This window comes from Arvicanthis niloticus, chromosome 15, assembly GCF_011762505.2.
Source record: "Arvicanthis niloticus isolate mArvNil1 chromosome 15, mArvNil1.pat.X, whole genome shotgun sequence".
Taxonomy (NCBI): Eukaryota; Metazoa; Chordata; class Mammalia; order Rodentia; family Muridae; genus Arvicanthis; species Arvicanthis niloticus.
In genome coordinates, this window is record NC_047672.1 from 13846762 (window position 1) to 13860753 (window position 13992).

The 13992-nt window shown below is 42.8% G+C and overlaps 1 protein-coding gene across 6 annotated transcripts in view; it reads left to right on the plus strand.

The window, feature by feature from the left end:
* Osbpl3 (oxysterol binding protein like 3) overlaps positions 1-13992 on the plus strand; it is a 172530-nt gene that overhangs the window by 1069 nt on the left and 157469 nt on the right. The window lies entirely within an intron of this gene.

A 13992-nucleotide genomic window follows, 5' to 3' on the forward strand; every position in this document is an offset into this window, starting at 1 on the left:
TTCTCACCTTGTGTCTGGGAATTGGGCTAGGGGATTGGAGCCCCCTCGGATGTCGCAGTGCCCTCAGAATCTGATTACTGGATGAGGACCTTTGGATAGTGTATTTTATTTACACTGTAGCTGCAAAAGATAGTTTTAGAGACAGGAAAGCATAGGCCTGACTTTGGGTCATCCACACTCAACTCTCAAAGCATCATACAAGGTGAGGACCTCCTTTTGGCCGCCGGAGACCTTCAGACAGATTGCAGTGCATCCAAACTAAGTGTCTATTCTGCCCATCAACTCCACACTGCCCTGTTTGCAGCTCTTCACAGAACCTAAAGCTTGCTGGACTCATCTGCTTGTTTTTCCATCTGCCAGTCTTCTTCCTCTGCTCGGATGCAAAATCCTGGGAAAGCAGAGACCCGGTTCTGTTGTTCCTCGATCGGTCTGTCTATCCTCTGTGTTAAGAAGGCGACCTACCACACTGCAGGTTCGCGTTACACATTGGTGGAATGAGTAAATGTTAACTTCTTCATAATCCGAGGATATCGATTTCACGGCTGGTTTGGATTCTCATCTTTTTCCCTTTTTTTTATTGGGAAAATTAATAAATGGCAGTAACTCCGGATGAGCACCCACTAACCATCAAGGTGTTTCTGGGAACTTTGTGTAGATGCATATAGATGATCACTAGCATAATAGTAGTCTGATTAGCTAGAGTTGTTTTTTAAAGTTCCCTATTTTAGATGTGTGTGTGTGTGTGTGTTCACAACCCTTTGCTTGTACGTACAGGCGTGTGATGGTTAGAGGACTTTAGGAGTTGGTTCTCTCTCTCCACTGTGGGATCCAGGGAGCAAACTCTGGTAATCAGGCTTGATAACAATTGCCTTTTAATTAAGGACTGGTCTCCGGACCCAAGCTACACATTTTTAGCATTTAAGTCTCTTGCAGGTTAGCCAGTTGTCCTAAGGTTATCTGGGCACTATTATGACTCTAGCCTGTTTTCTATTTTGTTGGATTACTTTTTTGAAAATTAATTAATTACATTCCAAATGTTGCTTCTCCCAGCCACTACTCCCCACCTCCCCTTGCAGAGTTCCACCCCCCCTGTGTTAGGTTACTTCTAAGAGACGAAAATATGGTTTCCACTTTTACAGGCAGTGGGCATGTTGTTCAGCTAAGAGTCGCCCTTTTATCCCTGAGATCCATTTTCAGTAATGACTAATAGTTGTAGGCCAGATAATACCAGACTGCACAGGACAAATTATGTCATAATCTTCACCATCTTGATAGGCTCAGTCACCTGAGGAGACTGCAGCTGGGTTCAGGAATTTGCCTGGGGTCAGTAGCAATTCCCCGAGCTCTTCGTTATCTGACTCTAAACCCTTAGCACCTTCCCTTAGACTCTGATGTCTCTTCTCCCACTGTTTAATCAGTGTTAACCCAGTGATGGAGCCCAGTGCTAATGCTGTCCGAGACTGTGCTGTAAGCTTGGTGGTACCCACATCAAATGTACCAGATACACTGTTTGAGTGGTCCAGGGTCTCATTGCCATTGGTTTCTGTGGTTGAGGACATGGTTTGTGGGCCTGGTCCATCAGGGGCTTTTAATAGGGAGAAAAGGCTATCCCCCTTTCATCTGGATCCAGAAAGGAATCAGGTTGTTTTTTTTTTTTTTTTTTTTCTCACCGTGGTAAATGAGCTCCCAGTGCGGACCATTTCCATCCCTTTCAGAAAGTTCTGGAAAGCTGAGTAGTTCCTCTTAGATGCGGAAGCCACTCACCTCAGAAGGTTCTGAAGTGACTTTTCAGTAAAGTAAAAGCATTTAGCCCTTTCTACCCTTGCATGAAACTGAGAGTGTGGAGCGATTTGGAAAGAGATGGTATGATTGCCTCCTAAAAGGTTAGTGGCAAAGAGGGAGGAGGAGAGCCGCAGGCATCCCCTCTTCCTTCAGCTTCCACATAGTTTGGGGTAATACAATTCTCCCTGCATGAGGGTCTGGATAACCCATCATTTGATTTATAATGTACTTCTTGGCAGGGCTACCTTTTCTTAATTGACATTTCCATTTCAAGAGCTCCAGCAAGGGCTGGATTTGAATGCCCTGGAAGTGAGGGGGGTGTGAGCCATCAGGGACTGGTGGGAGCTGTTAAGCTGTAAGCACTTTCTATGCATAATTGAGAGCCATACCTCTTCCTGCACACTCCAGTTCTGCCTAAATCCACTTATTCGTAAGCTTTCTGGCGTTCTCTAGAAACTTCTGTTTTGCCTTCTCAGTTACAACTGTTCAGACCACATTCCTGCTTCCTTCCACTCACTCTTGTCTCAGGATCTTTCTTGGTCTTCTGTAGCCTCTTGCAGTGCCTTCGTTCAGCGATCTCACTCTGCACTAACATGGTCTACAAGTGGCTTTTCCTCCCTTTCTCTTGTCTAGCATGTGCAGTAAGGCAGACTGTTTTAAGAACTGTCATTATTGCATTATTGAACATTCTTGGGTGGCTTTCAGAGTTACAAACAGTATTAGTTTTAGTAGCACTTTGGACTTAGATGTGGAGAGGCCTGTCATGGATGTTGACCACTCATGCATCATCTCTATTTTACAAGCCGCATCAGAGCCCGTGAGTTGTCCCTCACTGACAAGTCGAGTGTAGGAAAGGCTCAGTTGTGTCTGCTGTTAGTAAATGCTGGAGCTGAGAGTCAAACCCCAAATCCCTTTCACTACCCAGTTAGTGTAGACTCCTTAGCCCAGCTCAGGATTTGGGATCGGAGGTTCAGCCTTGGCTTTCGCTCCACCATTCCTGGCTTGTGTGCTGGTAACCTGAATCTTGTCACCATTATGTCTATTCTTTGCCTATGTGTGCCTGTTGCCTTCAGTGCTCTCCCATTGCTCTCTGTAAGAACTGTCTTAGTCAGGGTTTCCATTGCTGTGAGCAGACACCATGACCAAGGCAACTCTTAGAAGGACAACGTTTGGTTGGGGCTGGCTTACAGGTTCAGAGGTTCCGTCCATTATAGTCATAGCAGGAAGCACGGCTGTTTCTAGGCAGGCATGGTGCTGGAGAAGGAGCTGAGAGTTCCATATCTCCATCCAAAGGAAACCAGGAGCAGAGTGTCACCCGTGTAGCTAGGAAGAGAGTCTCAAAGCCCACCCCCCACAGTGATGCACTTCCTCCAACAAGGCCACACCTACTCCAACAAGGCCACACCTCCTAATAGTGCCCCTTCCTGGGCCAAGCATAGTTAAACTACCACAAGAACATAAGTCTTTCAAGCTGAGCTCAGAAACTACTTCCAATCTCTGTGAACCCAAACTGTCAGAACTCTTAAAAAAACAAAAACAAAACCAAGACAGGGTCCTACTGTGTGTCCCTGGCTGGCCTGGAACTCTCTGTGTAGATCAGCCTGGCTTCAAACTCAGTGTTCCACCTGCCACTGCTGAGTGCTGGGATCAAAGCGTGCGTGCACTGTGACTGGTCTTGTCAAAACATTTTTTTTTTTTTTTTTTTGAAGTGGGAATGAACACAGAGTTCTGATCTCTGAAGATGCTGCTGATTCTTTTCTTTTCCTCTCTCTGTGCCTTTATGTCTCCTGGCCCTTTTATCCCCTCGTTTTCTGGCCCACTCTTAATATTTAAATGAACCACACCTTTCTTTTATGTACATTATGAAGATGATGTGCGTGTGTATGTATGTGTGGAGTATTGTGTATGTGCATTCAGGTACACATGCATGTACATAGTTGTCTCTCCTAGTGCTGAATTTGATGTAGTAGGTTCTGGGGATCCTGACTCATGTCTTCATCCCCAGCCCCATTTAAATTCTGAGATTTTAAATGTCTTGAAGGCAAGGTGAGTGGATTCCTCTTGTTTCTATTCTTGACATAAGGACCTGGTGTCCTTTTGATAGAGAAGACTCAATTAAAAAAAGAATATTATAGACAATTGTATTTGGTTGCATCGTGTTAAAAAGGAGCAATTGGAATTGTGTCATTTTGTTTTCTAGTTTTGTGATTGTTTTTGTTCTTTAAACGCAGGGTGTGGTTATGTGGCTCCAGGCTGAACTTTCTGTTCTGCCTCTTCTTGCTAAATGCTGGGATTATAGGCATGAGCCATCCTGTTCAGCCCTGTTTTCTAGCGTTTGATTCATAATACTTTAATGCATACCTTTATAAGTTTATACTGAAGCAACAGAACATCTAGTGAAACCCACGGTAAGCACTTATTCTGAGCCCCTTTAAGCCACAGAGTGAATTGTAAATTCTTACATATAACAAAACTGTAGAATAAATACCATGTACGTGGTGTACACTGTTTTTAATTTGTTGAGGTTTGGTCTGATGCTACGTATTGCAATGCTAATTACTGGCCCTGGTTGCCTCAGGGACGAGAGAATCCTCACATACATCAAATAATGATATGTGATCTTGCTCCTTAATTTAAAACTATTGGTTGAATAAAGATGCTGACGGCAGATAGCTGGGCTGAAGAGAGGTAGGTGGGTTTTGATTCCCTGCCTTGGGGCTGAGGAGGACCATGAGGAGAGAGAGAAGGTGCAGAGAGAAGACTCCATGAGGTAGATGAATCATGAAAACATAGCCATGAGGGCTGGCCAATTGGAGTTAAGAGTGGCCCAGATGGAACACGGCAATTTACAACTTGGGCTTATAGCTAGGGAAATAGATACTAATAGCTTAGAGGGTAGATATCTGCCCAGCTCTAATGCATTTAAGACTTTTTATAAATATAAAAGTTGTGTGTCTTTTATCTGGGAACTGAATGATTAAAGGTGGAGTAGAAACCCCTGACTGAGATGAAATATTTATTACAACACTTCTTATCTGTGCCAATGTTACTCTTAATAAAAGTCTGTTACAGGGGGTGTGAGATGGCTTGTTTGACAAAGTGCTTGCCTTGCAATCATGGAGACCTTAGTTTGAGTCCCAGAAACCTGGTGCTGTGGCTGGTGATTGCAATCCTAGGACAATTGGATCCTTGCTGGCTGCTCTGCTTTGGTTGAGCTCCAAGTGAGAAGCCCTGTCTAGAAAGGAGAGGGCAGTACCAGAGGGATGACATCTCAGGTTATCTTCTGACATCTATACTCATGCACACACATGCACTTGCTCTCTCATACTCTCTCTCTATTATATCTTATATATATATTACTCTCTATATATGTATATATACACATATGTATATATATTATATATTATATATTACTATGTATATGTATATATATAGTAATATACATATGCTTTTTAAAATAACAACTGTAGAGCCATAATTCATGTGTAGTGGTTTGAATGAAAATGGCCCTTATAGACTCATTGGGAATGGCACTATTTGGAGGTGTGACCTTGTTTGAAGAAGTGTGTCACTGGGAGGGTGGATCTTGGAGTTTCAGAAGCTCAAGCCAGGCCCAGTGTCTCCTTCTCTTCCTGCTGTCTGCCAGTCCAGATGTAGAATTCTTGACTCCTCCAATATCAGGTCTGTCGGTGTGCTTCTGTGCTTCCAGCCATGATGAGAATGGACTGACCCTCTGAACTGTCAGCCAGCTTCATTTAAATTTTGTCCTTTATATAAGAGTTTTGTGGTCATGGTGTTTCTTCGCAGCAATAGAAACCCTAGCTAAGACATCATGTGTCATTCAACCATAATTCATGTATCATGCAATTTATCCTTTGAGGGCACACAATGTAATAACTCCTAGTGCAAATGTCACCATAATTCATTTTAGGACACTTTATTCCCTCATTTGTGTCTGTATGAACTCCTTGTTCTGTAAGGCAGGCATATAGACTCTACGAACTTTTGTGTCAGATTTCTTTCATCCAGGATTTTATTTTCAAGGTTTATCCCTGGGATGATAGGAGTCAATCCTTCATTATTTTTTTAAACATTATTTAAAAATATACCATATTGAAGTTCAGCATAATGCCTTTAATCCCAGTACTCAGGAGGCAGACACAGGCAGGTTTCCACGAATTCTCTAGCATATTGTATATACCATGTTTTATTACCCATTTGCCAGTTGGAGAAGCTGGTGGATTTTTTGCAACACTTTTCTGACTTCTGCTCACATATACCCTTGACTGAACGGCAACGCCCTTCACATCTTAATGTGATACCGTGCGACAGGAGATGGATCCTTAGGAAGCAGCTGAATGATAAAGTATTTTAGTGAAACTGTCATGTTGGGGGTCCTCAAAGCATCTTGGTTTCCTGTGGTGCTGGGGACCTATCTCAGGATCTTTGAGATGCTAAGCCTATACTCTACCACTGAGCTTACAAATCCAGCTTGATTGTTTGGACACCAACTAAAAAATCCAGCGGTTAAAGAAGAGCTAACCAAGGAGATGAGAATAAGTATGAAACACTGTGACAGTGTAGAGAAGACACGGTCAGCGAATGCGTGGTGGCCACGGAACGGGGTGCTGTGCTTCTGGGGTGTTCTTTGTGTCTGTACTGTCCACTGAGCAGCCACTGCTTGTGTGTGGCTACTGGTGACTTGAATTTGACTATTCTTTACCAAGATGTCATGTTTGTATAAAATGCATACTGAATTCTGAAGACTAGAAAAGAGTGTAAAAATGTCTCAGAAACATTAATTATATGTTAAAATGATAATATTCCAGGCATATGAGGGCATAGATTCAACAGTCATCTCATCATTTTCTTGTATCCCTTTTACTTGATGACTTAAGTTAAAGTTATAGAGATCACACTATAGTCTGTTGGACAGTGCTGGTACTCGTTTGTTTGTTTGGTTGGTTTTTGGGTTTGGTTGGTTTTTGGGTTTTTTTTTTTTTTTTTTTTTTTTTTTTTTTTTTTTTTTTTTTTTTTTTTTTTTTTTTAGACAGGGTTTCTCTGTGTAGTCCTGGATATCTTGGAACTCATCTTATGGACCAGGCTGGCCTTGAACTCACAGAGATCTGTCTGCTTCTGCCTCCTAAGTGCTGGGACCAAAGGTGTGCGCTATCACCCACGGGCTGCTGCTCATTTTTTTGTGTGTTTGAACATTTCATATTAGTATGTTTAAAAAAAAACCTAAGGGCATTTGACGTTTTAAAAAGCATACAGTGGAATATATTTGTAAAAAATCCTTCATATTTGGAAAGTTTAGGGAATATGGGTTCATTTCAAGGTGCTTCAGCCTTCAAGTGTGGCCTTCTACACTCATGTGAAAATTTGAAAATTTTTTTTCACAGTGCTTAGACTAGCAGCCTGAGAGGCCAGAATTGCTTCTTTGGCTGTTTATCGGATTCTTTTGAAGTTGATGAAATATTTTCTTCATTTTAGAAGAATTCAGGAGAGTGATTGATTTTTATAGTTTTTGACTATATTATTTATACCCCAGAGTTGGTTTTTTTCTGGGCCCGCTTCCTAATGGCCTTTATTGAACATGTACAGAATATAATGCTAAATGATAATGTGGACATTTAAAGCCGAGAAGTCCGTTGCTTTCCTACAACATTTATTTAGATGAAAACTCTATCATTGTCTAGATGTCTGTTTACTCAGAGATTGATTAATATGTTCAGGTCTTGGATGAAGTGTGGGCCAGATGAATTCCCCTAAGGGACTCATCTACTTTGTGGAAATGGGAAAACCAGAGCTTCAAGTCCAGCCGCTGTGGTTCCTGATGAAGGGTCAGGTCAGGAGAGGATCACAGACTCTGTTTCTGTAGGTTTTTTTTTGTTTTTTTGTTTTTGTTTTTTTTAAATTTTCACTATTTTTGGTTAAAGTTCTGAAATTAGTTTTTGCAATGTTGTGTTGGCCAAAGGCGCTCCTTAACAGAGCATTTTCCCACTCCTGTGTTAAAGCACAGTGAAGTAAAGATTTCCAATCCTGTGTCCTGTGTTGCTGTCAGATATTCTAATATTCATAAGACACTTAAAGTTTAAGTCTTCTAAAACAAACTTCTCTCTCTGAGTCATCAGTGTTGGGCAATGAGCTGCAATGCTTAGAGGCAAAAACTAAATAATCAATGTAATTTTAATTCCACCAATATCAATAAACTTGAAGTAAACGCCTCACTAGAATTAAAGCGTGAAGTTAAGATTTGATGTTCATTCATTTCAAAAGCATTTGCGGATCCCATTCCAAGTCTCAGGCACCATGCTGGAAACAGGATGTGGTGGGGGATTACCAGTAGACTCTACCTTCAGGACTTTACAGGCTAGAAGAGGATGCAGACATTAAACAGAGAATTCATTAGCTACCATGGTGATACGTGGCTCAAAGGGAAAGAGTCTGGATTTTAATTGGGACCCTGGGGAGCAAAGTTCTATTTTCCTGTGGGTCATGATTCAGGCTGCAAAGATCTGAATGAGGAAGAGAAGAGAGACTCTGACTGGGCATTCTCCCAGGGGAAGGAGATATGCCAAGTCCTGCCCTTTCAGGCTGTAGGAGGCCACATGGACCTGGGGAGAAGGGTTTGAATTTCTCTGATGCTACAGCACAGATTTGTTTATTTGCTAATGGGGATTGAGTCCAAAGTTGAGTTTCTGTTACTTTTGTAATTGAAGTTGAACAAGGTCTAACAACCTGAGTTGACTGGTATAGCCCTCAGAGGAGCTTAAAAGAAGTTGCTGGCTCTCTTTCAAGTGTAGCTCATTTGTCAGGGACTGAGATGAGTTAGGGGTATGGATTAGTCTTCTCATTGTGGTGACGAAATGCCTGGCCAGAAGCAAGCTAAAGTAGGAGGGGCTTATTTGGTTGGTGATTTAAGGGATGCAGTCCATCACAGTGGGGAAGGCATGACAGCATGAACATGCTGGTCACGTGTCCACAGTCAGGAGGCAGAGAGAGATGGATGATTGTACTCGCTCATGGCCTCCTGTTTATTTAGTTCTGTACCCCAGCTCAGAAGATGGTGTTGCCTACATTTAGGGAAGGCCTTTTCCTCTTCAGTCAAACCTCTCTGGAAATGCCCTCACAGACACGGCCAGAGCTGTGTCTCCTAGAGGACTCCAAATCCAGTTAAGTTGACAGTGAAGATAAACATCACAGGTATTTGAAGACGTGACAGCCTAATGTGGATTTTGTTCTCACAGGTTCAGAACTGTTTTCAGCTGCTTTCTTATGTGGGTAAACGTATCAGCTTTGCTTCCTTTGGAGCTTGGGTGTCTCTAGAGAAGGACCCATGCTGCCATTAAGGGTGCTGATGAACACAAAGAACAAACAACAATGGCAGCTGGTGACTGTGGTGACTGCGTGTCAGAGAAGAGCATTTGGCGTTGGTAGAGGTCAAAGGCTGGGACCAGAGATACACGGTGGCCACAACTGGAGAAGAGTGAAGAAGTGTTATCAATTTTTCTTTTTCTGCTTCAGAGACAGGGTTTCTTTGTGTGGCCTTTGGTTGTCCTAGAACTCACTCTGAAGACCAGACCGGCTTTAAACTTATAGAGATCCACCTGCCTCTGCCTCCCCAGTGCTGGAATTAAAAGTGTCTGCCACTACTGCCCTGCTATCAAGATATTTTTAAAGTTAGTGTGATAGTTCTTAGGACAGGGCTGGTAGTGGCGGTTGAGAGAAAGGCAAAGATGGTTCTGTGGGGAGAGAATGCAACTGGAATCTGTGTCCTATCTTCCACTAAAATAAGTTCCAGGTGGAGCCAAAACTTAATATCAAAACAGCTAGTAAAATGAGAACCCCACTTCAGTAGTTAATGGAGATAGGAAATCCTTCCTAGATTCGATACAAACATAGAAGATTTTATGCATATAATTTTTTGCAAGACCAAATCTTTTTAATCATTTCAAAGGACAACAAAAACTTAAGAAAAGAGTACCATTGCATACTACACAGATGTACTTTTATCGGTATATAAAGAGCTTTGGCAAGTCCATAAGGGAAAGGCTAGATACTCTGGATATAAAGAATGTGAGTGTACAGTTCATAAAGCTGCACAGAAGTGATTTTTTCTTTAAGATTTATTTAATGTATGTGAGTACAGTGTTGCTCTCTTTAGACACAACAGAAAAGGGCTTCACATCCTATTACAGATGGTTGTGAGCCACCATGTGGTTGCTGGGAATTGAACTCAGGACTTCTGCAAAAGCAGTCAGTGCTCTTAACCACTGAGCCATCTCTCCAGCCCCCAGTGGTGACTCTTAAAAATGCTGAAACTTTAATCACTTTTACAGAACCTTAAAAAAAGGTGCTATTTTTCACATGCTGGTTTGGTACACATCACAGCAGGGTAGTACTGACAAGGGATGGAGGAAATGAGGGCTCAAATACTGGACGGAAGTTTAAGCTAATCTAACATCTATGATTTATCAAAATCACAAATATATGCGTTGCCCGAATCAGCAGTTACAATTTGAGGAATCTTATCTGACTTATAAATGTGTAAGCCTTGTCATTTAAGTTAAAATACAAGTAATATGTAGAATACATAGATGAGTGGTATACATAGACTATCAACAAAGGGATTGTATACTATCTATTGTGTAAAGATACATCTATACATAATATATTTCATATGTATCTATGCATATATATGGATGCCTATATTTACACATGTGTACATCCACAAAGCTGGTGGTCCACAGTCAGCCACCAGGGCATGTGCGTCTTTTCCCAGGTCCTTTCTGATGACCTGTGCTGCTTCGTGAATCATTCATGGTGGGAATAGGTACGACATGGGAATCAACATTCCAGAGAGCTGGCTGGTAAACATTTGCTTTTACTCTCTGTATCTATACAAATATAAAATATCTTGAAGGATACACAAGAGACTGTTAATGCTAAATTTTCCCAGGAAGGGGTAGCAGGAAACAGGGAGATTAACGGTGAGGCTAGATTTGTGGTTTTTGAATTTGTTGCAAGTAAATGTGTTACTTATTTTTAAGTAAGAATCCAAAGTAGCCAGAAAGTAACTGTAGACTTTCATTTCCGTGAGTCTGTTAGTTATGATGTGTTCCTGTCTGGGAGAGCAGAGACAGAAGCTCTTAGGGGAAAGGGTGCTTCTGGTTGTGACGTGCCTAGCTGGCCTGTTATCAGCATGGGAGTGTTCAGTAGCAACTTGGAAAAGAGGCAAAGCCTGTCATCCTATCTGGGTCAGCAGTTCAGTGGATATTATGACAGCTGAGGAGGTCCGTAAGGGCAGGTCCCAGTCTCAGGCAGGTCCCAGGAGGGAAAGCAGGATACAGGATGCTTCCTTGGGGACAGTAAGCCAAAAGTCAGGTATGGGAAGGAGAACCAGCCACACGGGTAGGACCACAACAGCATGATGCTAGTCATTGTCTCTTATAGAGTAGCTACTAAAAGTTAATCACTGCCCTCTGTATTTACTGAAGGAACATCACATTTAGTTCTGACAACCACCTTTTAGATGGAATTATGCTTCCAGTAAACTCCTGGAGTTGAAGAGGGTAGTTCCAAACAGGGCCAATCTGCTGATAGAACAGGGCCTCGGAGCAGGGTGCAATTTCAGAAAATGGGGAAGTAAGGAGAAAGATTTCAGGTGAAGATAGAGATGGACCACAGTGGAAAGCACGTTATCTTTTGTAGCTGGAAGGTGGGATTTGATAGGAATTCCAGGGTGTGCATGGCTGTTCAATTCTCAGCCAGCTGGGGCCCCAACAGATGGTTTGAACAGGAGATTGTGTGTTCACCAGTAAGACTGGCAGTCAGATGCAAAGGGTAAAGGGTACATTTCTGGAGGACTTATCGTGGAAAAGAGGAAAAAAAGGCAGAAAAATTACAATAAAAAGGGAGCTAGATGATGCAGTGGTCCATGAAACAAAAGTACTGAGATGGCTTTTACAGGTCTGGTCTCTTGGTGTTGCCTTGTTTTGTTTGATACTATGTAGCCTGGACTGGCCTGGAACTCATGTAGGCCAGGCTGGCCCTGGAATCAAAAATGTGTGCTACCACACTCAGCCCAGTCTCTTAATGTTCTATGGAAGCTTTATTTTCTGTGTGGCAGTGTATTTTTTGTTTTTGTTTTTTTTTTGTTTTTTTTTTTTTTTTTTTGTTTTTTTTTTTTTTTTTTTTTTTTTTTTTAAATCTAAGAGTAATTTATGGAAGAAAGGCCCTATCTCTAGGCCTTTCTACACGGGAATAAGCAAAGTTTGGTGAATGGTGATTTGTTGACAATTTATGTGCATTGTTTATACATTGTATCTGGTGAGTGTTCACAGAGACCCACTGCCTCTGTCCTTAGGTGAAGGGGGTTGGTATGAGTGAGTATCTCATCTTACAAGCATGCATATGCACGTAGCACACACTGTGGGCCACTTAGGCTCCATGGTCCAGAGTGATCTTAACTTCTACATGTATCACTAAGGGATCAGACCAATAATAAGGAGTCAGGGAGGGAAAGGTTGTAGCCTAAACAAGATTCAGGAAAAGGGCTGCATGTATGGACTTGTTGAAGGTAGCCTGCTCCTGACTGGAAATTCCTGTTCTAGTCGTTGGTCCCAGGGCAAGAAGGGCATTAGGACTGGTTTGTTCCTTTGAGTCCTGCAGGCTTTGGATCTTGGTTAGGACTCAGAAGCCTCTTTGCTTCTCTGGCATCTGCCCAGCTCCTTTTCACAATGCAGATCAGATGTGGGTAGACACTTGTGTAAGAGAGCGAGCTAGCTGCCTTTTCTAATCCACAGGTGACACCTTTGCTTTACAGTGCTGGGCCCATGGGACAGAGTTTGGATTTCCTCTGTGAAATGTCATGTGGGGTTGCAACAGAAGCTGAGACTCTCCTTCACTGCCAGGGTCCTAGGCCATCCAAGCTCTAGGAGGGGAGGTTCTGGGCTGGGCTGTGGCTGTGTAGCCTGCAGTAAGGTTTACAAGTCATAGCCTTGCCTACGTTCTCAAGGGTATTGGGCACTGCTCCTCCTTAGCCAACTGTTGATAGATGTGAAAGAGTCATAGGAAACAGCCTGGTGACTGCCAGCTGGGCAAAAGACCCAGCTAGAGGAGGGGATCACGTGACTAGGAAACAGTGATAAGTTTCTCAGGTATAATGCTTCTACACCCCAGCAACATTGTAACACTAGGTTCAAATATTGATTGTGGAGGCCCTGCTATGTAACAGTTTCCTTGAGATTGAGACAGTCCATCCTGCTGGGAAGCTCCTTAAGCAGAAAGGTAAACAACTCAAGCTAGTTTCAGGAAGTCCCTGAAACTGACCAGATCCACCATGCCCCTCTTTACTAAAGTAAAGCAATTGAAGTTGAGAGTCTCGACCAGAGGAAGTGAAGCTGAGCTGCAAAGAAGATTTTCAGATGAGAAAAGCAACAAAGACGTTGAGACCATACCAGCTGCCTGGCAGAAGTAGAGATCAGATCAGCTGCCTGGAAGAAGTAGAAACTAGCCAAGGCTGCCTGGAAGAGGTTTAGACCAGAGTCACTTAGAAAGGACACTAAGCAATTTGTTGAGCTGCCTGCAGGCTGTGCAGTGTGCTCCAGGTTCCCAGCTCTGTGAGCTGTCACCCATGCTGGGCTGGGCCTTGGTCATGCAGCTGCCTTTGAGTCATTTCTGCTTCTGTAAGTAACCTCTCACCCACATTCCTATAAGTAACCCCAATAAAATTCATTGGTTCACCAAGATGGACTTTGATGGTAACCATACTTTGGTCTGGTCTGAGATCCCTCTCAGCGATGTGTGTGTTTTAAACAAAGTCCCCAAATCCGACTTTCAGATTTAGTGGGGCAGGAACCAAAATTGGTGTCTGAATAAGGTTCTGATGGAACTCAAGATGAGTTAGGGAAGAGTGAGGGCACGGTCTTGGTTAAAGATAGCAAAGCCTGTTACTGAGGTTGAGAAGCTTGAGGTGGGAGCTTCCCTGGAGGAAATTCCAATACAGTTGTCATTTCCTGTATTGTGGGTGTTCTTGTGTCTTTGTGCTATAAGAGGGGCTGTATGGTTCTTGCTGTAGGTAGTGAGACACACAACTAAGGCTGAGCCATCAGGATTAGGAGTGTCTGTGGGAGGCAGTCTCGGAATAGCAGCTTTCATCTGTGTGGTATGGGGTGGCATGCCAGCTAGATGAATGGAGTTCACTGT